The 22,888-nt window shown below is 36.5% G+C and overlaps 1 pseudogene; it reads right to left on the minus strand.

Moving 5' to 3' along the window:
- Window positions 1-10,055: 10,055 nt before the first annotated feature.
- Window positions 10,056-22,888, minus strand: part of LOC103231418 (sal-like protein 4 pseudogene) — a 29,858-nt pseudogene continuing 17,025 nt past the window's right edge.

Consider the following 22,888-nt stretch of genomic DNA (forward strand, 5'->3'; position numbering starts at 1 on the left):
TAGCAAACTTTCAAGATTCATTTATTTTTCAATGCATTGTGCTACAGTTGAAAAAAATTGAGAGAGCCCAGACATTTCTCAGAAAAATAATGCTCAATTTATGAACTTGACACTGGACCTTTACCAAGAATGAAAATGTTAGTTTGGAGAAAGATCCAGGATCTTCTCTCTCCTTGTCTTGTCTTTACTGGTGCAGTTCTTGATTTCATGTACCTTTTCCTTATTTTTCCCCTTTCCTTCTTCTCATTTCATTTTCTACCTTTGTCCATTAATCTCACATTTTCTTGTGCAATGCCCTCTTTAAATGGAGGTTATCTCCCCTCTTCACCAGGGAGACAAGTGTGGTCCAATCTGCCCACAATGTAGTAACACATGGTGGTGCCTTTGAGGGTTATCTGGTGCAGGACCAGGGTACTAGATTTATTGTCCACAGGGATGGGCAGTGATATGGTTTGGGTCTGTGCCCCTCCGCAAATCTCATTTCAAATTGTAATCCCCAATGTTGGAGGTCGGGCCTGGTGGGAGGTGTTTGGATCATGGGGGTGAATTTTCCCTTTGGTGCTTTTCTTGTGATGGTGAGTGCGTTCTTGTGAGATCTGGTCATTTAAAAGTGTGTGGCACTTTCCCTGTCCTCTCTCTCTTCCTCCTACTCCAACCATGTGAAGTGCTGGCTCTGCCTTCAACTTCCGCCGTAAGTGAGAGTTTCGTGAGGCCTCGCCAGAAGCCAGACAGATGCCAACAACATGTTTTCTGTACAGTGGTCAGAACCGTGAGCAAATGAAACCTCTTTCCTTTGTAAATTACCCCATCTCAAGTGTTTCTTTATTGCAATGCAAGAACAGACTAATACAGGCAGTGAAGTCATTTGATTGATCATCTCGTTCTTTAAACCTCCAATCAGCTACTGTGGGCAATGGTTATCAAACTGTTGATACCAGAGATTGTGTCCTCATTTCCTCCAGTGATAGAGTGGGAACAGGGGATATTCACTTCTTGTTTCAGCACTGCCCTACTCTTGTGACTTTAACATTACACATAATCCCTGAGAAGAAAAACGAAATTATCTCCAGACCCTCAAATAAAGGCAGATTTTTAAGATCAAGGTACAAGGGGGCTTCAAAAAGTTTATAGAAATATGGAATTAAAAAGTAACAATTAAAAAATATAAACTTTATTTCTCAACATAAGCTCCAATAAATTCAAGACACTTTTTTTTAGCAGAAATAGTTAGCCTTGGCTAACTTTCTCAAAACACTCTAATAATAAGTAGATGTTGTCAATGCAGGTTTTTTTTAATATTAATTGAAGAAAAAATAAGTGCCCATTAAAGATTTTTTTGAGATTAGGAAACAAAAATAAGTCAGAAGAAAACAAGTCAGTATTGTGAGATGGAGGCCTAATGATTTCCTGTTGAAACTCTCACAAAATTGCCCTTGTTTGGTAAGAGGAATGAGCAGGAACATTGTCGTGGTGAAGAACTCTCTGGTGAGCTTTTCCTGGGCATATTTCTGCTAAAGCCTTGGCTAACTTTCTTAAAACACTCTAATAATAAGTAGATGTTGTCATTCTTCACCTCTCCAGAAAGTCAAGAAGCAACAAGCCTTCAGCAAAAAAACAAAAACAAAAAAACAAAACAACAAAAAACAAACAAAAAAAAAAACCTGTTGCTACAACATTTGCTCTTGACCAGTCCACTTTTGCTTTGACTGGACCACTTCCACTTCTTGGCAGTCACTGCTTTGATTGTACTTTGTACTCAGTATTATACTGGTGAAGCCGTGTTCATTTTCTGTTAAAATCCTTTGAAGAAATGCTTTAGGATCTTGATCCCACTTGTTTAAAATTCCATTGAAATATCTGCTTTTGTCTGCAGCTGATATGGGTGCAACAATTTTGGCACCCACTGAGTGGAAAATTTGCTCAACTTTAATTCTCAAGTCGGAATTATGTAAGCTGAACAAGTTGAGGTGTCTATGGTGTTGGCTATTGTTTCTGCTGCTAATCGTTAGTTCTCTTCAATCAGGGCATGAACAAGATGAATTTTTTCCTCACAATCAATGTGTATGGTCTGCCGCTGCGTGCTTCATTTTCAACATCATCTTGTCCTTCGTAAAATGAGTTATTCATTTGTAAACTACTAATTTCTTTGGGGAATTGCCCCCATAAACTTTTCAATGATTTCACCATTCTTCAACCCCAGCTTTACCTTAAATTTAGTGCTTGGTTTTGTTTCAATATTGGCAGAATTCACGTTGCTCTGATAGGAGCTCTTTCCAAACTGTTTTGTCCTTCATCCTTCTTAGTGCCTCAAATTCGATACTGTGCACAATGCCATAACAAGTTAGCAGGAGTTTATTTTGATGCAAAAATTTAAAAGTTATGCATAAGTTTTTTGTAATATGCATTTTTCATGAACTTGTTGAAGACCCCTGGTATAGTACTGAGAAGTAATTTTATCTATGACTCCTTTCCCCTAGAAAGAGCCAAATATGACTAGAGTTATGTAGACTCACTAGTTAAGAGACAGGACTCCCTGGATCTGTCTCTTATTTTCCCTCGATTCAGTAATATAGGAAATTCTATAGCAAAGTAAATTCTTCTGTGAGCTTTCACTGAGGGTTATAAGCTAAAATTTGTCCCTCTAAAATTTATATGTTGAACTCCTAACCCCAAGTACTTCAGAATGTGACCTTACTTGGAGTTGGGTTCAAGATTATTTCTTGTTTATAGAGGTATCTAAGTAAAATGAGGTGGGCTCTAATGCAATATAAAGGGAGAAATTTGGACACAGATATACATAGAGGGAAGATGATATGAAGACACAGGGGTTTGATGGCCATCTACAAGCCAAAGAGAGAAACCTGAAACAGATCCTCCTTTCCTTTATTCTGTTGGCATCTTGACTTCAGACATTGCCTCCAGAACCATGAGACAATAAATTTCTGATTTTTAAGTCCCCAGCCTGTGGCACAAACTAATACACTGGGTATGATGTAGCCCCTCACACTGAGGATGTAACCTCCTCAAAAAGTAAACAGCTGTTATCTGATCAGTTGCCCTTAGCATCTTGGGTGAAGGAGAGTAAGACAGTGCAGGCAGCAGGTTTCTCTTCTGATTTCTTGGTTTAGAACACCATCCTTTCTTAGGCCTAAAACTCTTACCCAGGGTAAGAGTCAGACAGTCAACTCTGTCATGAGCTTCTTTATATTCAGGAAAACCCCACCAAGGCTTATACCATCATAAGAAGATGGAGAAAGCCCATCTAAATAACAATAAAGAGCAAATGAGACTCAGATGCAGAGAGTAATGTGTCCAAAGTGACCAGAAAAGTATAATCAGAGCCTGATCAGGAAGCCATGTCTCCAGATGCCCGAAATGCCCCTAGATATCATCTGTCTCTAGGAGAGCATTTATAGACTGCATGTCTTGGTACAAAGGAAACAAGAGACTTGGGATCACACTCATCCTTACACCCCGGAAACCCTATGCCTGACCCACTCTTCCCCATTCTCCATGTGTGTGCCTGGTGGTGACACACACTAAGAATTGACATGCAGAGAAGAGAAAAGAGAAAAGAAAGGAGGGGACTGTAAGAAGGAAGGGAGCAGCCTAGAAGACTTTTTCACATTATCTTCTCAAGTTTAAGAGAAATGAAATAGATTGAGAAAAAAACAGTATCTTCCCCACCAAAAATATCTACTTTTCTCTATTCCAAAAACTTGAGAAAAATAGACCAATTCAACTTGAAAGTTGTATAGCTACTTCCTGTCTCCATCTTTCTATATTGTCCTATTTTGAGCAGAAACAAAACTTTTCATAATGGATTGAGACAAGGCCAGGAATTATTGAATGTTGGAAGCTATGCACAGACTACTCTGCTTAGAACAAAGAGAATAAAATGTATAATTTGTCACAGTTTCTGCATGACTTCACTACTGACTGTGAACCAAACACTCTTTCCCCAACTGAACAGGCATCTTATTGACAGATGCAGCAACCCCCTCTTGTGACTAAATACATGAATGCTTTTGTTCAGGTCCTGGGCACGTCTTCCACTTGCTTTCATAAAGTTACTTTACAGAAATGGAAAAGAATCACTTAGATGTGCCTGTGATGTTACAGAAAAGACCTCACCAATTTTGGTCATTTGTGGTTTCAGAATGATCACCAAGTGTGACAAGCCATTTTTGCAATATTAAGTGTTTGCCTTTTTGTATTATTATCTTTAACTACATAATTTTTCCTTCATTCAGGCAGTTGAGTGATTCTCTGTTTATCACTTTCAGGAAAGGAGGCATAGCTGGAAACCAAAAATAAAGAAGTCTTTCCTACCATCTTATTTCAAAACTGTCAGCTTTATAGGCAAATTAAAGAATCCAGCATAAACTGACTTAGAGGAAATGATACAAAGATATAATGCAAGTCTGCCTACCCGAGTCTATATAAAAGTTTTCTAGGTGGAGCGATAGGGAGAGGAAAGGATGCCAAAGAAAAGAGCATCCAAGAGACTTAAGCATGGTCGAGTCCTTCAGAGGGGCCCTGGTCCTTATGCTCTTGAAGAGGTCTAGGAAAGAAAACTGCAAAGCTCTGGGCCATGAGTGGTTAAATAAACCTCATGGTAGTTCTGTTTAACACTCCAGTCTTCATCTTTCCTCTGCTCTTCACACTTGAGGCCTGACCCTGAGCCACAGTGAGGTGGACATGGCCTGCTTGATTCTCTTCTTCCCTCCTTTTTCTTTGATTTTAACTTCCCAGGGTTAAGGTGAAAGAAAAATATGAAGGGGAAGAAACAACAAAACTGTTCTTACTTAACCACTGTGCACCTCTGGTGGTGTTGCTTCCCTGGCCGACCACCGATGCCTGTGTGTGGTGAGTGCCCCCATGAGAGAGCATCCAGGGGACCTCAGGGGCTCCTCAAGGGAGCTGTCTCCCCTTCCTGTCAGCCCCTCACACAGGAGAACCCTCCACAACCCCTTACTTTCTCCTCTGGGTGAAGCTCTGGCAGGACAGCTCAGCCCTGCCACCTCAGAGGTGGCACCTGCCCACAGAATACACGTGCCTCCTCACCATGCCCAGTGCAGAAACCCAGGCAGGCCATGACTGCCCCTCTCACTCCTCCATCTCTCTCCAGTTTCCTTGTCTTCTGCTTAAGTAGATGTAAACATAGGTCAAAATCTGCTTCAGAACCAAGACAAAAATGTCACACAATGTTCCTTTTTATTCAGTAGATCTCTGTCTTTGAAAATAATTATTTTGGAGTATTGACCCCTCAAGTGGCTTGTGGGAAAAGGTGAATACTCCGATGATATTCTCTTCTTGACTCCTCCCATCCCTCGCTACCTCCTCACACCAGCTAAGAGGTGAGAACTGGAGGTTGCAGAGCCTGTTCAGTTGCTGCTTCTTAACTCTACAGAGAATGTCCAGCTGTGGGCCATTCTTTTTTAAATTTTTTTATTAAAAAATTTTTTTGAGAAGTGCAGCTGTGCTTAAAATGTGAGCCATTCTTAATGAAAAACAGTGGATGCCTAATGACTCTTGGTTCCTAGCTTTGGGTACTATTTGCCAAATTCATAACAGAAAATGTCCCACAATATATCCTATTGATCTCATGGGGAAAATAAGTCTGTTTGATTCCATAACAAATTCTCCAAAAGACAAATATATATTCCAATAATTATATGTCATGTAACATATAAATAAATATAAATGTGTAATGTATAACATATAGATTATAAATATATAAATGTAAATAGACATATTTGTATTCCAATAATATTAGGAATATAATATTAGGGTGAGCTTTGGGTACAAAATTTAATTACAGTCCTCACGCCAGCCAAACTCATCATAGATTCAGGAAAAGGAAAGCCTGGCTATGAGGATGCAGCAAAAGATTAACCACGGTCATTAAACAATTATGAATATTAGCATGGTCTATACCGGAATTATTATGAGCATGTTAAAGGCAGAGTTTAGAGCACTATAGTGCTATCTTCTGTAATAAACAGAGCTTTAACAGTATTGGAACCAACTTTCTTTAATAGGAAGTTAAAATGTTGTAAAGAATCCAGAGAGAGTAAAAAGAGTAAAATAAAACAATTAGATAAAACACGTCTAAATTTTAGAACATTGAAAGAAACACTAAGATAGTTGGCTTATGGCCTTTAAAAATATATAGAAGTTTTATTTTTTAATTGACAATAAAGAATGAAAAGGCTTTTATTCATAGTGGAGAGTCTCATATATTGTTTTAGCCTATTTTCTTCTTGGAAAGTCTGCAACTGAAAGTCTTGTCTATCCCTAATCCTCTCTGCTGCCTTTCAAATCATAGATAAATTTCCTTCTGTTGTTGAAACAAAAATCATTGCCTTCTTTATCATCATAACACAGTATTTTCTACTAATTATGATAGGATATAGTTTAATCAGAATAGGCATAACCCACATTAAGGCATTCCTAGGTGTGTTTCCTGGTTCCCTTAGCACTGTTATCTAAGTTAACACAAAATCGATTGCCTGTCTATATCATCCATCCTCCTGAAATGCAGTATTCTCCCAATTGCAGTGTTTTTCAAAGTAAGATCTCTCGATCTAATGATCAAAATCATTAGACAACTCACTAAAAAAAAAGCAGACTCTTGACTCTGTGTCAGACCTATAGAATCAGAATCTATGGAAATAAAGCATTTTTAAAATAAACTCTTCATGTGCTTCTTAAATGTACAGTAAAATTAGAGAAGTGCTGTCTAGTTGGTTAACTCTGGAGTTTTATGTGTTTTTCTTCATCTTATTTTATGATACCTACAGCATTTACTTTATCTCAGAAATGCCTTCACCTCAAAACTTATGTAAACCTCAGTTTCCCAATCTGAGAAATGGGTTTATATTACCTCATAGTTTGTGTGACAATAAAGATGATGATGAGTATGACAAAATTGGCACCAGGTAAAGCAGGAATCCTTCGGTGATTTTTGTATCCCTTCACCTGAATACGCTGGGCAAACTGTAAGGCTGTAAACCCAAAGGGTTAAATACAACAAAACCAGATGATGTGGGTTAAAGAACACTTGGGTCTCTCTTCCTAAATCAGGAAGCTTCTACTTTTGCTCTCTTGTTTCCAGGCCTCCTTGCATTTCTTCTCCACAAAGCGGGGAAGGGAAGAGCTGATTCTGTTTTTTAGAGTCTATTTATAATTAGGGCATTAGTCATTACTTTGACTCAATAGCTAGAACTCCATAATCCACTCTCTCAAAATTATATCTCTTACATTTTTAAGTCCCTGCCTCCCTGGGATAATAAGCAGATTTAAATAGAGTGGCCAACTCTGCCACTAAGTCTGGCCAATAAGGCAAGGAAAATAAATAAGACATAAAGATTATGATGCAAGAAACAAAATTTTCTTCATTTGCAGATGCCATAATTTGTGGACTTAGAAAATCCAAAATAATTTATGACCAAATGATTAAAATTAGTAAGTGTAGTAAGTTCAATGAACATAAGGTCAATATGTAAAAACCAATTGTATTTCCATACACTAGCAACAATTAGAAAATAAAATTTTTAAATCTTCATGAAATGTCTATACATGGAAGTAAATCTAATACAGGATATGCAAATCACTACATTGAGAACTAAAATCATTGCTTAAGACATTAGATGACATTAGCAAATGGATAGTCTATAATTTTGACACAATGCCTCAGTATTTTTGAGGTAGCAATTCTCCCCCAAATTATCCATAGGCTTAATGCAATACCAATCAAAACTGCAAGGGAAATTTTGTAGATTTGGAAAGGATTTAGAATTTAGAAACTAATTCTAAAATATGTATGGAATCAGAAAGGACATAGAATGGATAAAATAATAAGGGGAAGAACACAAATGAGGAAAAAACACTGATGAGTTTCAAATTCTACTCTAAAGCTATATTAATAAGCACATTATGAGATAGTTGGGAGGCTGAATTAACAGAAGAAACAAAATATAGTGCAGAAATAGATCTGTACGTGTAGGATCACTTGATTTATGACCCAAACACCACTGCAATTCAATGGGGGAAAGGAAAATCTTTCCACTAAATGGTCATGGGGCAACAGGAACCTTGACACCTTTTGCATAGTGTCGTGAAAACTGATTTGAGGTGGAAAATGGGCCTACATGAAAAAAGTGTGTCTATTACTTGAAGCAGGCAAAGATTTCTCAACAGGGCACAAAATATACTAACCAATAAAGAAAAAAAAAGTTATTTGGACTTTATCAAAGCTAGGAATTTCTGTATCTCAAAGAAAATCATTATGAAAGTGAGGAGTCAAGTAATGGATTAGTAGAGAATTCACAATACATGGTTTTGACAGGGGCTCGTATCCAGAATCTATGAAGGATGCCTACATGTGAACAATGAAACAAGCAAACGACTTGAACAGGTACTAGACAGAAAAGAATATCCAGATGGACAATGAGCATATGAAAAGGTGTTCAGCATCATTATTCTTCAGGGAAAACAAATTAAAACCACAGTTTTATAAGATACCACTGCATGTCACCATAATGGCTTAAATTAAAAAACAAACAAAAAGACATCTGATACCATTTTTTGGTGAAGACGAGGAGTAACTAAAACTCTCATACATTGTTCATAAGAGCATACAACTTGGTAACCTTTCGAAATACATTTGATAATAACCACTAAAGCTAAATATATGCCTATTTTATGGCCTAGTTAAGTCCATTCCCGTGGAATTATCCAAGAATAGTGAGTTTATATGTCCACCAAATAAAATTTAAATAAATGCTTATAGCAGCCTTTTCCATGATGGCTCACAACTGTAAACAATCTAAAAAACTCAAACGTCTATTTCAAGAAGAATGGAAACATAAATTATTACATATTTATACAGGGGAATTTTACATATAAACTTAAGAATAACTTATGCACACAGCAATATTAATGAATTTCAAAGATACGACATTGAGAGAAGAAATTGAGACAGTAGGATATAGGCTGTACAATACAATTCCAGTCACACACAGTTTAAAATCAAGTGATGAAAGCCAGAATCGTGGTTACTCCAGGTGGGGAGTTGGGGAAGGGCTGTCAGATTGGAAGGGGCAGGTGGGAATCTTCTGGAGTAAGGGAAAATTTCAGTATGTAGGTCTGGATGGTGTTACCCAGATACAAAGAAGTGTAATATTCCATTGAGCTGTAAGCTAAAGTTTTATTCGCCTTATTATGTGTTGTACCTCAATTTAAAAAAGAAAGAGAAGAAAGCAAAGAAACAGCATTTTTAAATGTTCAGATAAATGTGAGTACCATCACCTGAGAATGGGAAAACCTGACTGGGGTGTCAGACAGCGCTGTTGGGTTTTGTAAATATATGTGAGCATTATTTGGATTAAAATAACATTTATTTTAACAAGAAGGGAGGAAACACTGCTGAAAATCCTAGACAAGATGAGTACTGAAAAATATCTGATAGCCTTCTTAATACCAAAACCGCTGGTGTTAAAGTGAGAACTTCCCTTGGAGTGACCTTAACAGGGGCCAGATTTGAGTGAGACTGAAGAATGGAAATTAAGAGAATGAGTGCAGACAATTCTTTCAAGTAATTTGATGACAAAGGGATGAGAAATATAGAGATGTGACTGGTGGAGACATGGGCTTCAGGAATACTATATTAAAATGAAAAAGATTTACTTATATTAATGTGACCAGATTATTGTAGACAACACAGACACATACACACATTTTTTTCAGCAAAGAGTGTATGCACCTGTGCAGTCTTTTTCCAAGTGGTCCACAACTGGAATCCAGGACTCTTCATATTACATCTGGCGCTTCTGAATTTATGTGAGGGAAGTTCTGGGATGTTATTAACAGTAGACTGACCCATGAACATGCACAAGGGACTGTCTAGGATACCCGGACAAAATGAACAGTAGTCCCTGCCCTCTGGCTTTGTCTCATGACTTCATTCTCCAAAGGACTATTTGGAAAAATGTCCTGGGTGTTAAATAAATACTCCTTCAGGAGGAAGAGCAGCAGAGATGCCTCTGCCATCATTCCAGATCCCCAGCTGCAGGGTTTTGATACAAGTTGCAGGTGCCTGGGGAACACTGTGCTTGCACAGCACAGAGATAAGTGGCTGAGTCTTCAGGTTTTGGGCCTGTGATGTGCAGAAAGCTCTCCTTCTTCGTTAATGTGGCTTTTAGCCTTTCTTTCTCCTTTTCTTCCCCAGCTGAATACAGGCTGAAGAGGAATTCAGGGCCTTTCCCAGGATCTTGCCTGTACCAGAACAGCCCTCTTAAGCCGCTGACTGTGTAACTGCAGTTGAGACTGCTACTCTCTCCCTCCTGGAGGCTCAGGGCCTCAGGACTCTGCGTCACCTGGTCTTCTCCACTCAACCCTGTTCAGGAAAACAAAATCAGAAATTATACAAAGCTTTTAGTTTAGCAGCCTTGAAAACTTCCCACAGGAAAACTGAATGAGCTGAGATTAAATCTTCATCTCTCCTCCTCAGCTTTTCATGAATGGTTCTCATTTCTTAACCTCCAACTTACAGCCAAGCTGAAGCCACAAGACGATGAATGCACACTCCAACATTTTCTCCATGCTGGTATCTCAGCCTAGAGACAAATTACGATAATTTCAACCTTCTTTTCTCAGAGGAGCTGCTTCTGTATCTTAGTTCATATTCTCGAATGCAGGAAAGAGCCTTTCTGTTGGCTGCTCAACCAATCAAATGCAAGTCCTCTAGTAATTTTCATGCTTTTGAAATTAAAGGCAGTTGTAGGATGAGAGTAAACTGAGCCACTGCCACCTTGTGGCCACAGTACAGTCCCACAGTACCCACTTCATGCCACCTCCTAAGAAAAAGATTCTTCATATTTGGTGGGCATAGTGTATATGAGGTTTAAAGTGGCAATAAGAAAAGCCTTATTTTATTTGGACTCTTAATTGTCTAGATTTTTTTGAATGGTCTTTAAGGCTAAGCTGCAACCAGAGGTTATAAAGGAGTTGAACCCAACTGGTAAGTGTAAATCTGTGTCTCACTAAAAAATATTTCTCACTAAAATACACAAGAACCTCAGCAGGTGAAACCTTAAAAATACTGGAGCTCTGAAAATAAAAGATGGGGTTGAGGGGATCAAATAGCTTGTGGATATGTCTAGAAACCTCTCTGATGCAATGTGCAGAGAATTTGGAACATAAATTAAGAAGTCTATGTCTTCAAATAATTTTCTCTGTGACTACAGGATTGAGACCAACTGTGACCGAAATTCAGGGTCACAAAATTTGTAGATCTTAAAAGGAAGGAAGTTTTGAAAAAGCATGGCAGAGAGAAAAAAGAGGTCTCCATTTCTGGACTTCAGAGAGACCTGAAAGTCACTGTGTGTGTGTGTGTGTGTGTGTGTGTGTGTGTGTGTGTGTGTGTTGCGAGGGAGATTATTCCATGCAAATTATAAATATTTTACACAATATAAATAATACACAGCAAAAGTAAGTCTTTCCTCCTCATCTGTCCTTCAGTATCACAGTTCTCATTACAGAGGCGTCTATGCATCTGTTCTTTCAAACACTCTCATACATTTTCAGACAAACATACATATCATTCTGTGCCTTGTTTTTTGTCCATGCAAAATGGCCACATAGTATTCTATTGTTTGGCTGTACTATGTTATATTTAAACAGTTTTGCATTTTTGTATTTTCATTTCCAATCTTTTACTACCAAAGATGATGCTGAAATGATTATCCTCATAAAAAGATGCTGCCAACATGGACAAATATGTTAATAAAAATTATTGAAAATATGTAAATGATAACAGAGAACCCATGCATTTTTCATTTAATAAATATTGCCAAAATGCCTCTAACAAGCAGTAGCATTATACACATTTACGATGTGCGAGTGTCAGCTTCACTTCCTCGACAACACAATGTATTATTAAACATTTTTATCTTTCTGAAGCTAATAGGTGAAAAATGCTAATTCAGAATACCACTTCAAAATTTTCTCTATTATTACTGAAGCTTGGATTGAAAATATAATTTTAAAATCCATTTGTATGTCTCTCTTTGAATAGTCTATTGAAAATTATGTTTAAGTGTTAGTTTTGGAGGCAGAGTACCCGTGATCAAACTCTAGCTCTATGATTTATTTTCTATGAAAAATTTGCTCAGAGATTTTCTGTGATTTAGTTTTATCATTGAACTTAGTTTTATCATTGGATGATGGAGAAAGAGCAGTACACACCTTAAAGAATTACTGTGAGAATCATTTGAGATATGTATTGAAACCAACAGCTATATATTGATGATGATAGATACATAGGTAGGTAGGTAGATTACACACTACCTAGATAAAAATTAGAATAGTGGCTAAAGCATAACAAATAAGTAACATTAGCTATTATAGTATTAGCACAATTTTCTTTTGGAAAGTTAATTTTTTGTTAGTTTACTAAAGCTAACAAACACATTTTATGTGACTTTATATTTTGAAGCTTTTTATTCCATTTTGGCATTTGGTTTTTGCTTTTTTATTGTATTTTTGCCATGTAGAAATATTTGCTTTCATATACTCTTACTTATGGTATATTCAAATGTATTCACCTTTATAATGTCTTCTGAAGTTTTGGTCTTGCTTAGAAAATCTGACCTACTCTAAGCTTACTTTTTTAAACCCTGAAAATTTCTGGTATGTTTTTTATTTAATCTTTTTAAGCCTATCATTTGGAGTTATTTTGGTCTAAGGAATAAGGTAAGGGGTTATTTTTTCAAGTCGCTAGACAATTGACTCAACATTATATGCTGAACAATCTATTATTTTCTCCCTGATTAATAATACCTTTGCAATGTAGTAATTTTCTCTGTGTAATTTGTTTCTGTCTTCTGATCTGTCAATCTATCTAGTTATGTTTTCACTGTTGTCAAAATTTTTTAATTATTTCCGCTATATTATTTAATGTATGATTGAACTTGTCTCCACTCTATTGCCCTTCTGTTTTAAGATGGTTTCTTATTTTCTACATGTTTAGTCTCCATTTAAATTTTTGAATGAGCATGTCTAATTTCAAATAAATGTATGAAAATTTCAAGGTAATCATAATTTAAACAATACCCACTACTATAGAAATAAGAGTTACTGAACTAAACGAGTAGTTACCTAATGAAAATTAACCTCAAAGTATTCTGACATAAATCCTAAACTGTTTTTCCAAGAATATTGAAATTAGCAATACTAGGCTAAGAGATCATGGCAAAACTAGTATTCCCTAATTAGTTTGATTCTATGACACACCACTGGATTTTATAATTGAGATGTGTTTATCATACGCCAATAATTTTGTAAGTAAATTTTGTCATTAAATATGTGGTCATCTTGTTGAATTATCCATCACTTATATGAATTCTCTTTGGATTTGTACCAATAGCAGTCTGCTCCTAGTCCCCATTAACTTTGATGCCCCTCCAACCCTTCTTCCATTCAGCAGAAAAAAAATGGTTACACAGAACATGCTGTACTAACAGTATAAACACGTTTTTCTTTGACTTTTTTTGAGAATAAGATAATTTCTCAGTTATCTACAAATCATTACACTAGTTTGCATATAATTCATCATTCACTGATTTGATTTATTTTACCCACATTAGCAAACTCTGACTCTTACAAATCATTTTCAATAGGCAGTTTTTCTCTGTTTCTGAATATATGTACCTAAGAAAAAAGTTGAAAAGACGAAAGATAAACGCAAGATCAGGGCCGGGCTATTTATAGTGCAAGGACAATTTATATTTATTAGTGCAGGAACTAAGAGAACCTGGACTGAATATGTGATAGATGGGTAAGAGAGCCACAGAAGGTGATTTAGAATTGTGAGTTTTACAGAAAGTCTTGTTTAATTTTAAAAAATATATTTATTTTTTCTTTTGAAACAATTTTAGAATTAGAGTTTCAAAAAATGTACAGAGAGGTCTCACATATTATTCACTTAGCCTACCCAATGATAACAACTTGTGTAGCTATAGAACAGTATCTAAACCAAGACATTAACATTGGTATAATCTGTAGAGTTTATTTAGGTTTCTGAAGTTTTACATGCACTAATTTGTATGTGTATGGTTCTATGCAATTTTATTATATGTATAGATTCATGTAACCACTGCCACAATCAAGAATCACAACAGTTTCACAATCACAGCTTTCCTCATGCTACTCCTTCACACAGCCACACCCTTCCCCTCCCCACATCATTAATCCCTGACAATCACTAATCTGTTACTTATCCCTACAATTTTGTTATTTCAAAAATGTCATATAAATGGAATAGTACAGTAGCAACCTTTTAAAATTGGCTTTTCTCACTCTGCATGAGGGATAAAAGCATGATATCTATGCAAGTTATTATGTGTATAAACATTTTTGTTCCTCTGTATTGCTATATTGTTATACTGAATGTGCTACAGTTTGCTTAACCATTCACTCCCTGGAAGACATCTGGGTTGTTTCCAGATTCCAGATTTGGGCTGTGATGAATAAAGCTGCTATGAATATTCATGTACAGGTTTTGGTGTGAATATAAGTTTTTGTTTCTCTAGGATAAATCCCAAAGAGTGTAATTGCTGGGTCGTGTGGTAAAGCATGCATAATTTTATAAGAAATTGCTGAACTATTTTCCAGAGTGCCTATATCATTTTATATCCCTACCAGCAACATATTAGTGATCCAACTTCCCTAAATTTTCAACAGCATTTGATGTTATCTTTATTTTTTATTTCAGCCATTCTGATAGGTATATAATAATATCTCATTGTGGTTTAATTTGCATTTCACTGATAAATGATAATGTTGATCATCTTCTCATATGCTTAATTGCAATATGTATATCCTCAAAGTGAAATATTTGTTGAATGCTTTTTTGCCTATTTTCTAACCGGTTTTTTTTTTTCTGTTACATTTTGGGAACTCTTTATATATTCTAGCTACAACTGTGTGTCAGATACCTGGTTTTTAAATATTTACTCCCAGTCTGTAGTTTATTATTTGATCTTCTTAACAAGATCTTTTACAGAGCAAAAGTTTTAAATTTTGATAAAATCCAATTTGTGTGTGTATGTGTGTGTGTGTATTGTGTTTTTGGGGTCAAATCTAAGAACTCTTTGCTTGGCTCTGCATCTTGAAGATTATCTTTATTTTTTCCAAAAGTTTCACAGTTTTACATTTTACATTTAATTTCATGATTCTCTTTGAATTTATCTTTTATGATGTTTATTTTAAAATAGATTTTTGGAAAGGTGGAATGGGTCATTATTTTAATCTTAATAGCCACAGTTATTCCTTCTCCCCAGTCATAACCCCTGGCAATCACTAATCTGTTATTAATCCCTACAATTTTATTTCATGAATGTTATATAAATGGAATTGTAGAGTGGTTATTTTGCTTTGAATAACCAAAATGTACATCAAAGACTTTTAATAGTTAAAAGTTTAAAACTTTTTATATTTTCAGGTTGAAAAAATTTCCTTTTTATCTCACTATGATTACTCTACCTGAAAAGTTAATTTAAAAATATAGGACCCACATCAAACCCTTTTCAATCCATCATCTTTGGAAATTTCCTGTAATTTATTACAGGGCAATTTTTTATTATAGATTTGGAAAATAGTTTTATATCTGTCTTATTACTGAGAATAACTGGAAACTTTTCCTAAAATTTATGTTCTTTTAAACCTTAATATTCCCCAGGAAAATTGCCCATCCATTTTGATCATCAAAATGAACTGAAAACTAGATTTTCTTTCTTCATCTATGACTTCTTTTCTGATATTTAGGCACATGTTTCCTGAAGAAAAGACTAATTCTCTCCAAATTATCCCAAGAATGAGAAATCGCTCTTTTTGTCATTACTTTTTGTGAAAGTCATATGCTTTCATCTATTTCTTTCCACAATCACAGTTTCAAGGCCAAATGGCCTGGCTCCCTGGGATGTAGTCATGCTTCTTCCCCGAACAGGGTCTTGATTTAGCTCTCATGGGTGAATTTTGAAAAGACCAATATTACAATTGAGGATAATACTTTCTAAAAGTCTCCTTAAGGGTTAAGAATCAAGAAGTTTTTATTTCAATTGAAATAATTCAGCCTTTGGAACCAGAGACAGGAAATTAGAAAAGCAAGCTCAGTTTCCTTAAGTCTTAGGCTAAGACTTGTAATGGAAGGAATATCTACCCAGAAATTAAGTAAATCAGGTAGGTCACTCAATGGGAAAGAAAAAAACATAAAAAGAAGAGCAAGTCGTGGCAATATACAGACAAATGGCAACAGACAGTGTGACCCCATCCAGTTGTACACAAGGGCAGCAGATGCTGTATGAGAACACCCACATGCAAGAATAATTTTGTTTGTTCCACGGAATTTAAGATGGAAGGGAAAAGTATGGGGACACAGAGAGAACTGAGACAACTGTGATTTTCTTTCAGCTTAGCCCCTATATGATTGCTCTTAGTTTTATAGAACTCATATCTCCAGCCATAGTAAGTAAATATTTGAGGCTCAAATTCTAAAACTCCTAGAATAAACCAGAAAAGAGATAAGACAGAGGGATGCCATCAATGGCCAAAGCCAAGAAGAATCAGCATGCACATATAGGACAAACTTCCAAGTCTGCAAGAAACCAAATCAGGTATAAACCTTTGTGTAGAATCACTCAAGTGATCATGATGCCACTATCTATGCCAACAAGGTGGAGACCATGTAAATTGCAAACCTAGAAATAGTACCTCATGAGAAAAATGTGTAAAACTGGAAAGGAGATATATGACACATGTAAATATAAGGGATGTTCTCACGGTGATGAGAAAAGGACAAATTCATAAAATAATTGATCTATACTTGTCTAACAGCATCCGAAGGATAAAACTCTGTACCTGTTAATGCTATCAATCCATTTGATCTTCAGTCAACAAATATTTAATGTGCAATCACTACATGGCAAGACCTAGCTAATGGTGTATAATACATACATATTTCCTGACTCTGTGGTGCTCACTTTTATAGGCATAACAGGAATTTTTAAAATCTATACATAAATGTAGACATAGACATAGATGTGTAAAAGATATTAACTGCAATGTTTCCTATTGAATTGGACTTTGGAAAGAACCAACAAAGGCTTACAGACCAGAATATATGTTTGGGGATTTTCGCAAAATGTGTGTAAAACAAATATATTGGAAATACCTCTTAAACAAGATAGGTAATTTATTGTTTCAGGTCTTGTATTTTTAAATTTCTACTAAATGTTGAGAATCCTCTTTTGAGTATCTCTCATTATTATTGTTTCCTGTACCAGATTCTAGGGTTTATTTTTCTTGTTTCAAATCTTTGATTTATTCCTTTGTAAACTACTTAAACATCTATTTTCTTTAATAGAATATTTCTCTGGAACACTCTACTTACTTTCCTTGCATATGTTTTACAAAATTTAACTGTTTGGATAGTTTATTACTTGATGACTTGGCTACATAATTTACATAATTCCACCTTTCTCTATCTCTGACTCTCTCTCTCTGTTTCTTTCTCCCTGTCTCCATTTTCCCCCTCCTCTTTCTTTCTAACACACACACACACACACACACACACACACACACACACCATTATGCTCTCTTTTTTAGTATTATTTGCACATCGAGGATAGGAATTCCTTTTAAAAGGAAGAATGTCTTTCCATTTGGAGTTCCAGATGAAAAGAGATCCACCAGGTTTATTTCTATCTAATATCATCAAACAACTGCAAAAGGGCATGACTATTAGGTAGTTTTGTGACAGTTAATCTGCACGTGAACTTAATGCAGGATTATAGGAAATAGAGGCCACATGGAGTCATCAGCAGTTAGATAGTAAGGAAGCTCCTAGTGATAGCTTACTGATGACAGGAAACTTGCTAAGAGGTAGAAAAAAAAGCTGGATAGTCGTTAGTAGCTAGATAGATACAGAAAATTTTGTGAATCGGGGCACTTACAAGAGTATTTAGTAGTTGCAGAAGAAAAAGGTGCTATATTCCAGGGTCACAAAAATGGTCAGGGAGCAATACTTGAAAAATGTAAGGGTAAGTATCAAGTATTCAACTCCTGGAAATAATCTAGGAAATCATGTAATAACTGTATATGTGTGTTCATCTCAGCATTATTTGTTACAGTAAATAATTAAGATAATCTAAATAGTCAATAAAATGGAATCACTTAAAGAATTACTAAAATCATACATTACAATATCATCATTAGAATGTATAATGTTAATCTATAAATAACATTCTGTAAGTAATTATTTCACAATATACTGTTGGGTAAAAATGTATAATAGAAAACATCCTATACGACATGATTCCATAATACAGTTTTTTTCCGAAAGGTAGAATTTTGGAGCTATCTTATTTTTAGCTTTCCTTCCTCTGATATTTTATTTTTTTACCTGAAACATGAATAACTCTGTAATTGCATATAGAGAATGTGACCAGGTAGTGAAGTTAATTCTGAGCAAAATGAAGAGTTGTTTCTCCTTGGTGTTAAGATTTGTAGTAATGTTTATCCTATGCGTAGCATTCCAAGTCACTCATGGCGCAGCACGAGTTGAAGGAAGAGCAAGGGTCTAAGAGGTGTGATTTCCAGCTCTAGATATTCCAGCTCTAGAACAGCGATCAGCCTTAATAAGCAATGCGTAAATACTTGTGGAACGAACCTAAATCATCTAACAATTTGCATATAGATTCGGCCAAGTGTTTCTTTCTTTTTTTTTTTTTTTATACTTTAAGTTCTAGGGTACATGTGTATAACGTGCAGGTTTGCTACATATGTATACTTGTGCCATGTTGCTGTGCTACACCCATCAACTCGTCAGCACCCATCAACTCGTCATTTACATCAGGTATAACTCCCAGTGCAATCCCTCCCCCCTCCCCCCTCCCCATGATAGGCCCCGGTGTGTGATGTTCCCCTTCCCGAGTCCAAGTGATCTCATTGTTCAGTTCCCACCTATGAGTGAGAACATGTGGTGTTTGGTTTTCTGTTCTTGTGATAGTTTGCTAAGAATGATGGTTTCCAGAGTCAGTTTCACACTTTAATGTAGTCATGACAAATTTCTAAAAACATCTTTTGCCGGCTGGGCGCGGTGGCTCATGCCTGTAATCCCAGAACTTTGGGAGGCTGAGGCTGGTGGATCACCTGACATCAGAAGTTCGAGACCAGCCTGGCCAACATGGTGAAACTCCATCTCTCCTTAACAACAACAAAAAAATACAAAAATTAGCCGGGCATGGTGGTGTGCACCTGTAATCCCAGCTACTTGAGAGGCTGAGGCAGAAGAATGGCTTGAACCCAGGAGATGGAGGTTGCAGTGAGCCGAGATAGTGCCATTGCACTCCAGCCTGGGCGACAAGAGTGAAACTCCATCTCAAAAAAATATATATATAGCCAAATAATCTACTTCAAGATAAAGAACTGAAGATAAACATGCTGTTGATGAATGACAATTTAAGATATGTTCTCTTAGCCAGAGAGAACATTTTCCTTAGAGTGAAGTTTCTTCTAAATCTTCCTCTCTGTTGACAGTGCCTCCCTGCCTCTTCCTGTTCACACTGTGACTCTTGCTCAGGTGTTTATATCGGGGGACACTGAGATATGAAATATTTTAGGGCCCCCTAAGGTGAATATTACACTGTAATTTCACCTAGGGGACGAAAGTACATTTCTGGAACCTCAAGCTGTGAAGCTATGATGATACGACTGATGGAACTGTCTGATTTCTGGAAGTTCAGAGAATACCAACCCTTTGTTCCATTCTGATCATTAAAAGACTCCTGATTAATAAGGAAAATAATTCTCCCACGTGGTGGATGTCTGTACAGAGTAAATGATAACTAAGTTTTAGCTTCATATACACAATCCAAGGTCACAGCCTCTTTCTGCAGCATAGAAATTGCAGCCTGGATTTGGGTTACCTTCTGGGATTGGCTAGATCTTGAAAAAGAAAGAAAAGAGAGGAGAGGAGAGGAGAGGAGATAAGAGGAGAGGAGAAGAGAGGAGAGGAGAGGAGAAGAAAAGAAAGGTGAGAAAATTATAGTGATTCTCCTGGTAGTATAGAACTTCACATCAGAACACACAAGCAATGGGGAAAAGATTCCCTATTTAATAAATGGTGTTGGGAAAACTGGCTAGTCATATGCAGAAAACTGAAACTTGACCCCTTCCGTACACCTTATACAAAAATCAACTCAAGATGGCTCAAAGACTTAAACCTAAGACCTAGGACCATAAAAATCCTAGAAGAAAACCTGGCAACACCATTCAGGACGTAGGCATGGGCAAAGACTTCATGACTAAAACACCAAAAGCAATGGCAACAAAAGCCAAAATTGACAAATGGGATCTAATAAAACTAAAGAGCTTCTGCACAGCAAAAGAAACTATCATCAGAGTGAACAGGCAACCTACAAAATGGGAGGAAATTTTTGCAGTCTATCCATCTGACAAAGGGCTAATATCCAGAATCTACAAAGAACTTAAACAAATTTACAAGAAAAAAGCAAACAGCCCCATCAAAAAATGGGCAAAGGATATGAACAGACACTTCTCAAAAGAAGACATTTATGCAACCAACAGACATATGAAAAAAATGCTCATCATCACTGGTCATTAGAGAAATGCAAATGAAAACCACAATGAGATATCATCTCATGTCAGTTAGAATGGTGATCTTTAAAAAGTCAGGAAAGAACAGATGCCGGAGAGGTTGTGGAAAAATAGGAACGATTTTACACTGTTGGTGGGAGTGTAAATTAGTTCAACCATTGTGGAAGACAGTGTGGTGAATGCTCAAGGATCTAGAACTAGAAATACCATTTGGCCCAGTAGTCCCATTACTGGGCATATACCAAAAGGATTATAAAACATTCTACGATAAAGACACATGCGCATGTATGTTTATTGCGGCACTATTCACAATAGCAAAGATTTGAAACCAACCCAAATGTCCATCAATGATAGACTGGATTAAGAAAATGTGGCACATATATACCATGGAATACTATGCAGCCATATAAAAGGATGAGTTCATGTCCTTTGCAGGGACATGGATGAAGCGGGAAACCATCCTTCTCAGCAAACTGTCACAAGATCAGAAAACCAAAAACCGCATGTTCTCACTCATAAGTGGGAGTTGAACAATAAGAACACATGGACACAGGGAGGGGAACATCACACACTGGGGCTTGTTGGGGGTGAGGGGCTGGGGAGGGATAACATTAGGAGAAATACTTAATGTAGGTGACAGGTTGATGGGTGCAGCAAACCACCAGGGCATGTGTATACCTATGTAACAAAACTGCAAGTTCTGCACACATAACCCTTAACTTAAAGTGTAATTTAAAAAAAAAAAGAAGAAGACGAAATTGTGGTTGGGGCTTGAGTTACCCTCTGAAACTAGCTAGATCCTGAAAAAGAGAGAGAAAAGAGATGAGAGGAGAAGAAGGGAGAGAGAATTATGCTGATTCTCCTGGTGGTACCCGTGAGGTTGTAAGGAACTAATGTAGGACAGGGTTCTGACTCCCTGTGCATTACCTTTTTCTCCTAAACCCCATCAGGCAATAACAACCTGCTGCTGCCCCCAGATTTTAAAGCTGAGAAAAGCCAGAGTCCTGCATTTGTGGCCGTCTTTACCATGCTTTGTCAGAAAGAGGCTATGACTATCCTCAGTAGGCAGGGGAGCAGAATGTTGCAAGCTCTTTGGAGTATCAAGCTGTAAGATGTTCCTGTGCCAGAAGAGAAAATGTGATTTGCTGATATCAGTTTGCCTGTGTTATACCATAGCTTTTTGTCACGGTTGGAAATTTTAACCTGCCTATTTGGTCTTATCGTAATTTAATAGACAGAAATTATATCCATACATGTACCTGAGTTAAATTAAATTGAAGGGTTTTAATGATTCAACCATTTACTATATTCAGCGAATGCATCAGAGATGGACTCATAAGTTTCCTAAGAAATAACAATTTATTATGGGTTATGGTGACTACTGAGAACAAATTATCATCCACCTTTTTGCATTTTCATTTTGGTCTGTGGCTGAAATCTACAGTGAAATATATTCAGAGATTTTTCTTCTGGACAGGGAGATAAAACATTTTCACTCTCAATCATTATAACTCTTCCTATGCACCAAGGCATTGGATTCTGGGAAAATTTATATTAGATAAAGTTTCTTGTTTGCTTAATGGCATTACAGCAAGTTTCTTGATTGACAAAATTTGCCCCATTGCATGTGGCCAATAGCAATCAATAGTAAGTCTGCGCTAGAAAAAATCTGTCTTTCAAACGTTGTACCCGGCAATCTAAATGAGTGCAGCCAAACTCATCAGAGCAAGCATTCTTATTCTCTTATATCATAAATAAAGCAATTGGAACATTACAAATCCCTCTGTCAGCCACTGCTGCAGCAGATGTGGCTGAAAGACTTTTTTCACTGGGGGCAACTCTATAGTTTTACCTTTCGGCAGCATGAAAGTTGGTGACTGATTTGCATGGTGTCAATGTGTAGATTTACGAGTGTGATTCAGTTGACCACAGCTTTTAATTGTCTACTTATGTTGTCTTCTTTGAGTGAATATAATTGAATATAATATAATGACCTATAGTCCTTCTTATGAGAAAATACAGCTTTTTAAAGTCCAGGATGATTTAACTAGTGATACAATTATTAGAAAGCGGTTGTCTCTAGGAGGAAAAATTATACTGGAAAGGCACACAAGGGGACTTTAAGGATGTAGGGAATGGTCTATAGATTGTCTTGTTACATGGGTGTATATGGTTCTCAAAACACATTAAACTAAACATGTAAGTG

The sequence above is a fragment of the Chlorocebus sabaeus genome, chromosome 29, assembly GCF_047675955.1.
Source record: "Chlorocebus sabaeus isolate Y175 chromosome 29, mChlSab1.0.hap1, whole genome shotgun sequence".
NCBI classification, from domain to species: domain Eukaryota; kingdom Metazoa; phylum Chordata; class Mammalia; order Primates; family Cercopithecidae; genus Chlorocebus; species Chlorocebus sabaeus.